This window comes from Narcine bancroftii, chromosome 6, assembly GCF_036971445.1.
Source record: "Narcine bancroftii isolate sNarBan1 chromosome 6, sNarBan1.hap1, whole genome shotgun sequence".
Taxonomy (NCBI): Eukaryota; Metazoa; Chordata; class Chondrichthyes; order Torpediniformes; family Narcinidae; genus Narcine; species Narcine bancroftii.
The window spans coordinates 166,526,931-166,541,197 of record NC_091474.1 but is presented as its reverse complement, the minus strand read 5'-3'; the positions used below and the strand labels follow the sequence as shown (position 1 = coordinate 166,541,197).

At 42.5% G+C, this 14,267-nt stretch overlaps 1 long non-coding RNA gene and 1 other non-coding gene across 2 annotated transcripts; both read left to right on the top strand.

Moving 5' to 3' along the window:
* Window positions 1-846: 846 nt before the first annotated feature.
* trnal-cag (transfer RNA leucine (anticodon CAG)) lies at window positions 847-929 on the top strand. The gene has a single exon. It is a non-coding gene; the product is annotated as a tRNA-Leu (tRNA).
* Window positions 930-3,126: 2,197 nt separating this feature from the next.
* LOC138736705 (uncharacterized) lies at window positions 3,127-10,269 on the top strand. Its single transcript, XR_011340513.1, has 2 exons — window positions 3,127-3,893; window positions 8,932-10,269. It is a non-coding gene; the product is annotated as an uncharacterized lncRNA (long non-coding RNA).
* The last annotated feature ends 3,998 nt before the right edge of the window (window positions 10,270-14,267 follow it).

The window sequence follows — 14,267 nt, the reverse complement described above, 5'->3', positions numbered from 1 at the left end:
AGACCTCCACACTTCTCCCGTCCTCGTTCACATTTTTCTTAAATGTCAAAGCTGACATGTCAGCTCGTTCCACACCCACGCCGCTCTGCGTGAAGAAAGCCCCCCTCATGCTCCCAAACGTTCACCCTTACCCATGCCCTCTATTATTGATCAGTGGAAAGAGTCTGTACCCATCTCCACAAGGATCGCGCTCCTATGCTGCAATGACCATGGTGCAGGGAGAACATCTTTACTTCAAGCTGCTTCGGGGACACAAGCAGCCCCTCAATTTCCAGCTGGGATTCAAGGAATGCAACGTTGTCATTCACCCAGATACAATTCTGCGTCTATCTCCATCCCCACTCGGTTCTCTGTTCTCGCCCTCTCCTCGATGAATTTGCTTTCTCTTGAAGCCCTGCTCTTTTAAGTCTCCTATTTGACCCTTCTCGGTTGAATCAAATGTCTCTCATCCTTCTCGTCGGAACTCAAGCAGCGTTCATTCGCGCATTGCAACAAGGAATGAACTAATTGCAGCGAATTTTGTACTAAATTTGGAATATTCTGATAATGAGAACTTCTACAAAAAAGTCTATTATAAAGATGCCTCGCCAGAATCGAGCAAGAACAGAGGTCACTTCACCAATCCACAACTGCTCATCAGTCAATCAGGAAGCCATGTGATCTTTAATGAGCGGACAAGTTATGTTATTGACAGGTTGCAGCGTGCCTCGGGCTCGGAATGCTTGCGGTCGGTGCCGCTATTCCTGGTGAGCATGGCCTCCTGTAAAAGGCCATTTGGCGCCTGCAAGAAGTAGATAGACATGTAGTTTTAATCAGAAGAGAGTATGGGAGTTGTTTTTTTCACGCGTCAGGATGGCCGAGCGGTCTAAGGCGCTGCGTTCAGGTCGCAGTCTCCTCTGGAGGCGTGGGTTCGAATCCCACTCCTGACAGATTTATTTTGTTAAGGCAGATAGTCATACAGCATTTAAGAACGCAGCGGAGCAACTTGAATCGTGAAAGGAGTATCAGAAAAAGGGGGATCAATATGATGGGCATGCACATTGGGCTGAAGATAATGTTTGAGAGCAGTAGAGATTACAGATGGGGAGCAGTGGGAGTGAATCACACAGAACTCTGGACTGCATGACTAAAACATTGGATTCATTTTGCAGACAATATTTAAAATGCAATTCCAAGTATTAAAACTACTATTTCAAAATATACATTATTCATTCTAAAAGTTTGCACAAATTTTCCATAACAAATCAGGTTACCAGAACATCATCAGTTATCATTCATTTATAAACTTAAAAAGCAAAAAAGGATGCTAGCATAGATTTCAACTCATTTGTGTGCAGTAGCAAGAGGCCTGAAACTCTGGCCCTACCCCACAGAATCCTTGCAGTGGCTACGTTCAGTTTCAGTATGTCCTGCACTTGCTCAGGAAAAATAGTGAGGCCATTTTCCATGGCACTCCTAGGCTTGCAGTAGCATTATCTGAAGCAATGGGCACATTTCAGAGTTTTGATGAAGGGTTACAGCCTGAAATGTTGACTATTCCTTTTCTCCTGCTGATAATCCTCGATTTGCTGAGTTCCTCCACCAGATTGTTTGTTGCTCCAGGCCCATTTCTATTCAAATCGGATAGGATCATCTCCATCAACCAACCAAGGTCCTGATGCTTGTGGTAAATGCACAAAAACTCAGCAGGTTCCACAGTACCCATAGGAGGTAAAGCTTTATAACCAATGTTTCAGCTCTGAGCTTGCCACTTGATGATACACAATATCCCAATATTAAAATCACAATATAAAAGGGCCAGGACACAATCACAGTGCTCCAGACTTTCTTCTTTCACTCCTGATGCTTATTGCTTGATTGAAGACTACCGCTGAACTATTATTCTGCCTAGTCCCACTGACCTCCACCCAGACCATATCTCTCCATATCCTCCCCATCTATGTACCAGTTCAAATTGTTCTTAAATGTCAAACTTGACCCTGCATTTACCAAAGGACTGACATCTGTTCAGGAAACCAATCATTGATCCAATGTCTCATTTTTCTGATGTTTAATTCAATGATGATTTGTGGAGGGTATTCTTTAGGATCAGGTGTTTGATGTGGAAAGAGTTATATAGTGTGGAAAAGGCCCAATGCCCAGACTGATCAAAATGTCCCACCCACACGAGTCCCACTTGCCTGCATTTGGCCCATATCTCTCCAAATCCATCCTATCCATGTATTTGTCTATTTAAAAAAAAACATTTTAATAGTACCTGCCTCAACCACCTCCTTGTGATATGATGCAATTAAAACAAACATTTCAAGACAGTGTAGTCAGAACCATCCTTTGCAATAGTGGGAATGGAAAGAATCTCAACACACAATGCCACTTGTATGATATCCACAGCTTAAGGCAACCACATACAAAGGTAGTCATCAGAATGAGGGCCAAATTGGAGACATTCCCACCCCTTTATACTGGAGATTTAGCCCATCTATGCTAATCCTATTTACTTTCATTTGGCCCATAAATCTTTCTTACCTATGAACCTGCTCAAATATATTTTAAACATGCAATTGTACCCATCTCTACTGCCTTCTCTAGCAGCTTGTTCCATGTACCCACCCTCTGTGCAAAAAAACAAATTTAGATTCCCTTTAAACATTTCCCATATCACCTTAAACCCATGCTCTCTAGTTTTAAGGTCTTTTCCTGGAAAACTTAAGACAAAATGGTGTTGTAAATGAGGAAACATGTTTGGTAGATCTCAAAGTCAAGGATGGTGAACACAGTTTTGGTAGGGAAGGATTTTATTTACAGAAGGCAAATATGGGAAATGGAAAGTGATGCACCTACACACACATTTACAGCAGCCGTTGGAAAGAAATAGCAGACAATTAATAATGAACATGGGAAAATAGCATGGGAACAAAATACACACACACACACACACAAAGTACACACAAAGATCAAGGAAATTTCACTATAATGCCCCACCACCACTTGACTCAGTGCAGTCCTATGCTACAAGGAACACTAATTAAACACTCCCAACCCTTTTAACAGAGCACATTCTTACCAACAGTTTCTCCAGCATCCTTCCACATTTCTAGGCCCAGAGTGAAGCAGGATGGTCCCAAGCTAGGAAAGAGAGAGAATAAAGAACACATTGCACCTTTATAGTGCAGGAGGTTCCAGCCCATGTCATTGGCAGGGACCATTGGCTTTGTTATATAGAGAATTTAGGTTAAAATGACTTAAGTTAAAATGTGATGATTAATCATAAAAAGGGAAGCCAGAACGGACAGGGAGCTTACTAGCAGCCAAGGACAAAAGGTTCAGCTGAATATGTTTTTTTAAAAACCTATCTTTTCATGGTCATAGTGAGAGACATGCAGGAGACAAAGGATTGATAAGAAGGGTGAGAAACAGAATTTAGTGTATGTAGAGTTCACAGCGTACGTAACGAACGTGATAATTAAAAATGCAGTTATACTTAGAATGCTTTTGTAATACTAACCAATTAAAACAGTATTAATAAGAAGGGGAAGGGCAAACAATAAGGGTATAAAAATCAATGCACTGTATGTATCGGGGCTTAACTGGTGAGAAGCCAGTTAAGTCCAACTCTGCAGACTTGTAAATAAAGCTTGTCGTGTCATCAGTTTTAAAGAGACTCATGTGTGAGAAGTTTTATTTCTGACAAATGGGGGCTCGTCCGGGATCTACACTCCGGCCGTGAGGAGAGGCGAGAAGAGGGACATCGGAGGTGGTGCACCCCGCTGAGTTCAGCGGCTCCTAGTCCCTTGCTCGTCGCTTCGGGCGGCTTGAGCGAGTGGTATCCGGACAAGGTGACACGACAAGACGGAGAGGAGAAGGGTGACGGTTCAATCCCCGGGAAGACACCGGTAAGTGACGACTTACGATTGTGGTGTGGGGATTGGGTAACAGGTGTAACGGGATACACCTGTTTGGATAAAAAAACCTAACATAATAGATCAGGTATAGAGCTTTTGTCGTGGCGTGAGGACCCTGTCGTGGGACTCTAGGATAGACCCCAGGGAAACCTCGGCGGTAACCGAAGGAGGGACAGCACCTCCGACGAAGTGCCGAGAAGAGAGGGGTCAACCCCAGGGAAACCTCAGCGGTAACCGAAGGAGGGACAGTACCTCCGACGAGGCGTCTGAGAAGAAGGGAGTAGGGTCCAGAACGAGAGGGTCCTCAGCAACGATAAACAGATCTAGGTGGGAAAATGGGAGGATCAAAATCTAAGGGCTCGTCTGAAAATTCAGGACAATTCCTGGGAGTACCCCTTGACAGCCCTTTGGGGAGAATGTTTGAAAATTGGGATAGTAATAGATATCGGGACAAAAACAAGAAAAAGATGGTCCAATATTGTCTCCTTTGGTCAAAACAACCTATTAAAGGTTCCTCGGTCTGGTGGCCGAAATTTGGATCTGATGAGGATTGGGTTAGACAAACATTAAACATATATGTAAATTCGAGACCAAAGGTGAATCAAGAAGAGTCAGCATATGCATTTTGTTGGGTTCCCTGGCCAGGATCCTTAACAGAATGTTTTAAATTGAGAGTGGCAGGAGAAAAGAAATGGGAACCTCTGGACAACCTTCCCCCTCCTTATATTCCCCTGGTGCCTACTGCGCCCGAGGAAAGCTTATTACCGGAGGGGAAAGGTGATGAATCTGATTGCCCCGAAGGGGGCCGGGATAAAAAGGATGAATTAAGGGAGTCGGACCCTAAACTTCCACCGGTAAACCGACCCTGGACAAGATCCCAGACTGGTCCAGGACCATCAAAGTTTTCAATAAACCTAAATCCCCTGAGAGAAATTCCTATGGGAGGACCGGGAGGGGGAACGGGATATGTGAATGTTCCCCTAACTAGTACAGAGGTGCGTGGATTTAAGAAAGAAATGAAAAAGTTATTGGAAGATCCTATAGGACTGGCTGAACAGCTCGACCAATTCCTGGGACCAAACACATATACGTGGGAAGAGATGCAGGCAATAATGGGAACATTATTCTCACCCCAGGAGAGGCAGATGATTCAACGGGCTGCCCTCCTCATGTGGGAATATGAACAACCTGGGGACCCCAGACCCCATGAACAAAAATATCCCTTAAAAGAACCCAGGTGGGACAAATGAACACCCGAGGGATTGAAAAGTATGAGACAATATAGAGAGTGGACAATTAAAGGGATACGGGAGGCTGTGCCAAAGGGTCACAATTTTACCAAGGCATTTGGGAACCACCAGGGGAAAGACGAGTCCCCTACTGATTTTTTGGAGAGGGTGAGAAAGAATGTCCAACAGTATGCTGGCGTGGACCCTAGTACACCAATGGGTGAACAGCTTATTCGAATTGAATTTGTTTCCAAATCATGGCAGGACATTAGAAAGAAACTAGAAAAGGAGGAGGACTGGAGTGAAAAACCCCTAAGTGAACTGTTAAAAAAGGCACAAAAAGTATATGTGCAGAGAGAAGAAGAAGATCAAAAGAAGGCGACAAAGGTTATGGTACAGACTATCCGACAGATGAATGCTGAATCCAGAGGGGAAAGAAAACAAAACCTTCCTCTAAACAATCCAAAATATCCAAGAGAGGGAAGACCCCGGAGATTCGTTAAGTGCTATTACTGCAATGAGGAAGGACACTTTAAGAGGGAATGCCCCCGATACAAGAGGGAATTGCGTGCCCTCGAACTTATGGAAGAAGATTAGGGGTGTCAGGGGTTCCAAATGTTAGGGACCAAATATAAGAGGGAACCCCTGGTAAAACTAAAAATTGGTCCCAAGGGAGAAGAGGTGGTGTTTATGGTGGACACAGGAGCGGAACAAAGTAGTGTAATAACTGTGCCAATCGGAACTGAGCCTATAAAAAGTAATTTGACAATTTCTGGGATAGAAGGAGCTCCCAGAATGGTATCAATAATTCCCCAAGTAACAGTGAAACTGGAAGAAAGAGAAGGGGTACAAGACCTCTTGTTGTTACCGTCGGCTGGATTTAACCTCCTAGGAAGGGACTTACAGGCTCTCCTAGGTTTGGGTGCTCTCCCTATGGACGGAGAAGTGCGAGTCCACCTCTGTGCTCTAAAGGAAGAGGATGAACGGCAGATTGACGAGAGAGTCTGGTATAAGGAGGGAAATCGAGGAGGTCTGGACATCCCACCTTTACATGTCACATTAATACCAGGTCATCAGCCGGTAAGGAAACGTCAGTATCCTATTTCTTTGGAAGGGAGAAAAGGAGACTCTAATACGAGACGGACTATTAGAAGAATGCATGTCACCTTATAACACCCCTATACTCCCAGTGAAAAAGTCAGATGGATCCTATCGCCTAGTTCAGGATCTAAGAAGTTTGAATGCTATTGTTCAGACCCGCCACCCAGTGGTGCCTAATCCCTATACTATTATGAGTCGGATTCCCCCAGACCATGAGTGGTTTAGTGTTATCGACTTGAAGGATGCCTTCTGGACGTGTCCATTAGAAGAGGAAAGTAGAGATATGTTTGCGTTTGAATGGGAAAATCCATGGACAGGTAGACGGAGACAGCTTCGGTGGACTGTATTGCCCCAAGGGTTCACTGAATCTCCGAACCTGTTTGGACAAATGCTAGAACAAATCCTGGTGGACTATCCACAATCTGATGATTCCCAACTAATGCAGTATGTGGACGATTTACTATTATCAGGACCCAAGGAACAAGAAATGAGGGGAGATACAATTAGACTTGAATTATCTGGGGAAAAAGGGTCTACGGGTGTCCAGGAACAAGTTACAGTTCGTTGAGAGAACTGTGGTATATCTGGGACACCAGATAAGTAAAGGACAGAAACGGATTACCCCTGAACGGATTGCGGGAATCACTAGAATGCCGTTACCCCGTAATAAGAAGGAAATAAGACAATTCCTGGGACTCTTAGGATACTGTAGGTTATGGATAGAGGACTACTCAGTTTTGGTGAAGTTTATGTATGATAAACTGACAAATGAAAATGACTATCCATTGAAATGGACCCAGGAGGAGGAGGGATGGTTCGAGGACTTGAAACATCGCCTAACACGAGCCCCAGTGCTCACTCTGCCCTCTTTAAAACAGCCCTTCCAGCTATTTGTCACTCATAACCAAGGAACAGCTGTGGGAGTTTTAACACAAGAAAAAGGCGGTCAGCGACACCCAGTAGCTTTCCTTTCCAAAATGATGGACCCAGTGTCTCGCGGATGGCCGACGTGTATCCAGGGAGTAGCGGCTGCTGCTCTGTTGGTAGAGGAAGCACGTAAACTTACTTTTGGAGGAAAGATGACTGTGTACACCTCCCATTCTGTGAGTGTTTTATTAACACAAACTGCCCATCGATGGCTGACTGATTCTCGCATATTAAAGTATGAAACCATTTTAATGGTTGGAGAAGATTTACAGTTTGCAAAAATTAATAGCTGCAACCCAGCTCAATTTTTATACGGCAGTGAAACAGAGAAAGAGGTGGAGCATGACTGTGTCGAGTTGACAGATCTTCAGACCAAGACCCGAGAAGACCTTTGCGATACTCCGCTGGGAGAAGGATATGAATTCTACATTGATGGCTCCGCCAGATGCGTTGACGGAATGAGAAGAAGTGGGTATGCTATAATAGAAGGAAATACTTGGAAAGTAGTAGAATCCACGAGACTACCCGGAAGCTGGTCAGCACAATCCTGTGAACTATATGCCTTGCAGAGAGCCCTCAGAATACTGGCAAAGAAAATTGGAACGATTTACACTGATTCCAAATACGCATACGGGGTAGTGCATACCTTTGGTAAGATCTGGAAGGAGCGTGGTCTAATTACATCAAGAGAAAGGAATTGGCACACGAACAAATGATTACTCTGACTTTAGAAGCCTTGACATTACCCCAGGAAATAGCAGTGGTCTAGATACCAAGCCATCAGAGGGGAGATACCCCGACAGCAATTGGAAACAGACTGGCTGATGAAGAAGCCAAAAGGGCAGCCATGCAACAAGAAGTCCGTTTGCTGACCTTAATTCCAATAAGGCAAGGCATAAAGAAGGCTCCCATTTTCACTGCTAAGGAAGAAAAGGACATGGCTCAGCTGGGCGCAAGCCAGCTGCCTGATGGAACATGGAAGACACCAGATGGAAGAATGGTTCTAAATAAAGAAATAACTCGCAATATTTTAAAACACCTGCATCAACAGAGCCACTGGGGCACCCAAGCCTTATGTGACACAGTGCTTCGAGAATATGTGTGTAAGGGAATCTACACCTTGGCCCAACAAGAGGTGCAAAATTGTTACCTATGCACAAAAATTAATAAGAAGATAATGAGGACAGGGACCATGGGAGGTCAACCATTAGCCATACGCCCTTTTCAACGTATCCAGATCGACTTCACAGAGTTACCTCAAGTTCAAAGATGGAAATATCTGTTGGTGATAATAGATCACTTTACCCGATGGGTAGAAGCCTTCCCAACAATAAATACTACAGCCTCTACAGTAGCTCGCCTCCTCCTAGAGCAGATAATCCCCAGATATGGTATAATGGATTCTATAGACTCAGACAGGGGTCCACATTTTTCTTCAAAAATCCAGCAATTGATTTGTGATGCATTACAGGTCTCTTGGAAATTACATACCCCTTGGCATCCACAAAGCTCAGGGAAGGTCGAGCGTATGAATGGAACACTAAAAATCCAATTGACAAAGTTAATGGTGGAAACTAAAATGCCTTGGATAAAGTGTCTGCCCCTAGCCTTATTGAGAATTCGTACTGCCCCACGAAAAGATGTAGGGCTGTCCCCTTATGAAATGATGTTTGGGCTTCCCTTCTGGAGTACAGTTGAGGGGTGTCCCACCTTGGGGGAAGGGGATATATTTGTTAGGAACTATTTACAGGCACTGTCACGCTCTCTTACAGATTTACGAAAGAGAGGACTATTGGCACAAACACCGCCTCTAGACTTTTCTTTACACAAAGTGGAACCAGGAGACTGGATTCTTATCAAGACCTGGAAGACTGAAAAACTCCAGCCCCAGTGGGAAGGTCCATACCAAGTTCTCTTAACTACAGAAGCTGCAGCACGAACAAGAGAGAAGGGGTGGACACACGCATCCAGATTTAAGGGACCTGTAGAGGCGCCTCAGGACCCTGATACGAACTCAGACTGGACTTGTGTTCCTGGAGAAAAACCTCTTACTTTACGATTTCGCAGAAAGACTTGATTCACAATGTTATTGTTATGTTCTTTGATTTTTCTTAGTTTGCCTATGTCTTTATCAGGTGTGAAATGTAAGAAATGCAGAGACACAGTGGTCCTGTTTCAGGACCACATTTGGGGAAGAAAGGAAGGTAATTTCATTTCCCATACCTCAGTTCCTGAGAAATGCTGGGCAGAAAATACCACCCAACATCCATATACCCCTTGTGTGGAAAAAGAAGGAAATAATATGGGTCATTATATACAGATTCCTAATACCACTCCTTTCCCTCTTAACGGTTGGAAGGGTGACTCAGGCCCACCATGCCCTGATGGACTCTGGTTTTGCATACACCAGCGTACTGTTCCAATGAAAAGTTCCACTCCACACTCGAAAGTGCCTGCCCCTTTAAGACAGCCGGACTTAGTTCGAGTCCATCCAAATAACCATGAAAGTTTCGGTCATGCAGTTGGGGGAAATAACCTTTTTATAGATCTTGCAACTAAAATTGCAGGAACTTTTAATGTAACCAATTGTTGGGTCTGCGGGGGTCCACGGATGAATTCATATCTATATATATTACACACATTTTAAAGAGAGAAAGGGGTGGATTGTTATATAGAGAATTTAGGTTAAAATGACTTAAGTTAAAATGTGATGATTAATCATAAAAAGGGAAGCCAGAACAGACAGGGAGCTTACTAGCAGCCAAGGACAAAAGGTTCAGCTGAATATGTTTTTTTAAAAACCTATCTTTTCATGGTCATAGTGAGAGACATGCAGGAGACAAAGGATTGATAAGAAGGGTGAGAAACAGAATTTAGTGTATGTAGAGTTCACAGCGTACGTAACGAACGTGATAATTAAAAATGCAGTTATACTTAGAATGCTTTTGTAATACTAACCAATTAAAACAGTATTAATAAGAAGGGGAAGGGCAAACAATAAGGGTATAAAAATCAATGCACTGTATGTATCAGGGCTTAACTGGTGAGAAGCCAGTTAAGTCCAACTCTGCAGACTTGTAAATAAAGCTTGTCGTGTCATCAGTTTTAAAGAGACTCATGTGTGAGAAGTTTTATTTCTGACAGGCTTGGTGCCAGGAGCATTAATCCAATTATATCAGCCAATGGCCCAAGGGCAAGTACAGGCAGGCTGGAGAGTCCAGTTAATTTACATGGGGCCAACAGCAAGGTGTGCACTAATGGGTGGGGTGGAACCAAACCTTGATTGGCAGCTGGTGTTTCCTCCGACTAGGTAGGGGGCAGTGTTGTCACGTGACAGCCACAACCCTTCCCAATACAGATTGTGATCCTTTGATCAATTGAACAAGTTGCCAAAGACCATAGCCTCACTTTTGCTGTGGTTGATTTTGGCCACTGAGGCCAGTTCAACCTGGCCATTGTTGCACACTAATCTGCAGACAGGTAATGAACCTAAACAGAAGAATGTAATGTCATTCATATTTTTAATTTAGACATACAGCACAATTACAGGCCATTTTGGCCCTTGAGTCCATGCCAGCCAATTTACACTCAATTAACTTCCACCCCTGGAACATTTTGAATGGTGTGAGGAAACCAGAGCCCCCAGGAAAAACCCACATAGATTCAGGGAGAACATACAAACTCCTTACTCACAGTGCGGGATTCTAACCCCAGTTCTGATTGCTAGCGCTGTAAAGGCATTGCGCTAACCACTACGCCAATTGTGCAGCCATATATAATGGAAGTGTTTAAGTTATAATGGAAAATAAGTGCAGGGGAAGGCCATTCAGCCCTTTGAGCCTGCACCACTATTTAATAGGATCATGGCTAATCATGTAACCTCAGTACTCTACTCCTGCTTTCCCTCCATACCCTTTGATAGCTTTAGTCATCCAACTCATTTTTTAAATATATCTTATGAAATGGCATCAACAACTTTCTTTGGTAGGGAGGTCTACAAGAGTGAAGAAGTTTCTCCTCATCTCAATCCTAAATCTCTTCATTATTCCTTGTTCTGGACATAGGAATGTCAGAATTTTTTTTAATATCTGATAGTCTTGAGACGTCTTAATGAATGCTTTTGCTTCAATGAATTGTCACCACTCCTGTCCCTATATTCCCCTAAAATAGCAGGGATCTCCCAGTGGCCACCCATTCAATTCCCCATCCCATTTTCTCTCGATATGTCAGTCCATGGACTCATGCACTGCCAGATTGAGACCACCTGTAAATTGGAGGAACAGCACATCATATTCCAACTGTGCCCCCTCCAATCAGATGGTATTAACATTGACTTCTCTGGTGTCTATTAGCTTCACCCTACCCCCATCTATTCCTCTGTCTCCTTTTCCACTCACAGAGCCAACACCCCCTTCCCTAATCAATTACCCTTCCTCTCTTCAGTCCTCTCATCCATATCCAATTAACACCTTTTTTTGAATATTTTATTTTAATTTTTCCAAGACATCATTACATACATCATATAAATAGTATTTTAAAATTACAGTCTCATATGATTTCCCAAATCTCACCCCCCCCCAACTGCTAACATATAAAAAAAATTGTCCAAAAAAAGAAGGGGTGTTTGAGCATGCCTTCATTAATTAGTCCATATCTTGATCTTCATGAATTCAATGCTATTAATCTAACTATATTATTTAAACCTTTTTGGAGATGTTAATTATATCCTTAAGCCAGTATGATTCAAATTACATTGCCACATTTTAACAAATACATCATATTTCTTTCTAAGATTATGTTATATTTTCTGGGGGGGATGGGTGGAACTTTGTATTTCCATATTCCAGAGAGTAATAACTAGAGGAGAGTCGGACTTTCATGTAACAGCTATACATTTCCTGGCTCCCGCTTGTGCAATCCTCATGAACTGTATTTGATATCTTGATAGTTTTGTGCCAATAACCATAAAATTGCCCAATAAATACAGTTCTGGTTCCAATAGAAAATCCATCCATAATTTTTGTCAAAATTTCTGCCAAGTCATACCAAAAGGATCTTCGTTCACACATGGCTATGTTCCAATCTCTATACCATACCTAAAACACGTGTCTGGAATTTCAGATTTTAAACTATGTAATTTTTGTGGTGTAAGGTATACATGGTGCATAAAATTATATTGTACCAATCTATATCTGACATCAATAAATTATGTAATTTTATCAGAACACAATTTTGAACAATATTGTTCTTGAATCCTTTTCTATTTAACACCTTTTGTCTGTTCTCCTCCCCCTGCCTTTCAGAAGGGTTCATGAGAATTATATGATAGTGACAAAGGAACTTAATAAAGGTTTTAGGAGACTAGACGGGGGCACAAGAAGGTCTTGGCAAGTAGGATTAAAGAAAACTTTAAGGCATTCTATGCTTTATGAATAGAAGGATGTCTCGAGTGAAGGTAGGGATGCTTAAGAATAAACATGTGTCCAAAGGCTGAGGAGAAAGTGGAGGTCCTAAATGAATATTTTGTTTCACTGTTCATCAGAGAGAGGGACCTTGGTCAATGTGAGGTCAGTATAGAACAGACTTATGTGCTGGATCATGTTGAGATTAACAAAGAGGAAGTGCTGGATCTTCTTAAAAACTTTAGGATTGATAAGTCCCAGGGCCAGATGTGGTATACTACAGGAAGTGAAGGAAGAGATTGCTGGGGCATTGGCAAAGATGTTTGCATCCTCCCTGGCCACAGGGGAAGTACCAGAGGATTGGAGAATGGTATATGTATTTCCCTTATTTAAAGGGGGTAATAGGGAGAATCCTGGGAATTATAGACCAGTGGTGAGAAAACTATTGGAGAGGATTCTTAGGGTCAGGATTTACAAGCATTTAGAGAACCATAGTCTTCCCAGGGATAATCAACAATTGAGTTTTTTGAGGAAGTGTCAAAAGAAATCAAAGCTGTTGTGTATATGGATTTCATTCAGAAAGTCAAGAGGAATGAGATCAATTGAATCTTGGCTGTGTGGCTTAACTGCAGAAAGCAGAGGGTAGTAGTAGATGGAATACAATCTGCCTGGAGGTCAGTGATTAATGGAGTTCTGCAAAGAACTGTTCTTTATAATTTTTATAAATGACCTGAATGAGGAAGTGGAAGAACAGCTCAGTAAGTTTGCAGATAAGACGAAGGTTGGAGGTATTGTAGATAGTGTTGAAGATTGTCATCAGCTATAACAGGATGTATACAGAATGCAGAATTGGTTGGGAAAGTGGCAGATGGAGTTCAATCCGGATAAGTGTGAAGTAATGCATTTTGGAAAGTTGAACTTGAAGGTAGAATATGTGGTTAATGGCAGGATTCTTAGCAATGTGGAAGAACAGAGGAACCTTTGGGTTCAAATTCATAGGTCTCTCCAGGTAGCTGCACAGTCGGTAGGGTAGTTAAGAAAGCCTATGGAATGGTGGCCTTCATTAGTAGGGGGATTGAATTCAAGATCCAGGAGGTAATGTTGCAACACTATAAATCTATGGTTAGACCACACTTAGAATATTGTGTTGTGTTCTGATCTCCTCATTACAGGAAGAATGTGGAAACTTTAGAGAGGATGCAAAGATTTACGTGGATGTTGCCTTGAACCATAGAACATTACAGCATGGAAAACAGGCCTTTCAACTCTGTGCCAAACTATTATTCTACTTAGTCCCACTGACCAGCACCCAGTACATATCAATCCATACCCATCCCATCCATGTGCCTGTCAAATTTTTCTTAAATGTTAAAATTGAGCCCACATTCACCATTTCAGCTGATAGCTCATTCCACACTACCACCACTCTCTGTGTGAAGAAAATCCCCATAATGTTCCCCCTAAATTTCTCCTTTTTCACCCATAACCTATGTCATCTGGATTGTATCTCACCTAACCTCAGTGGAAAAAGCCTACTTGCATTTATTCATCTATTACCCATCATAATTTTGTATACCTCTACCAAATCTCACCTCATTCTTCAACACTCCAGGGAATAAAGTCCTCACCTGTTTAACTTTTCCCTGAAACTTAGTTCCTGAAGTTCCTGCTAGATCCTAGTAATTATCTGCATTATTTCAATTTTA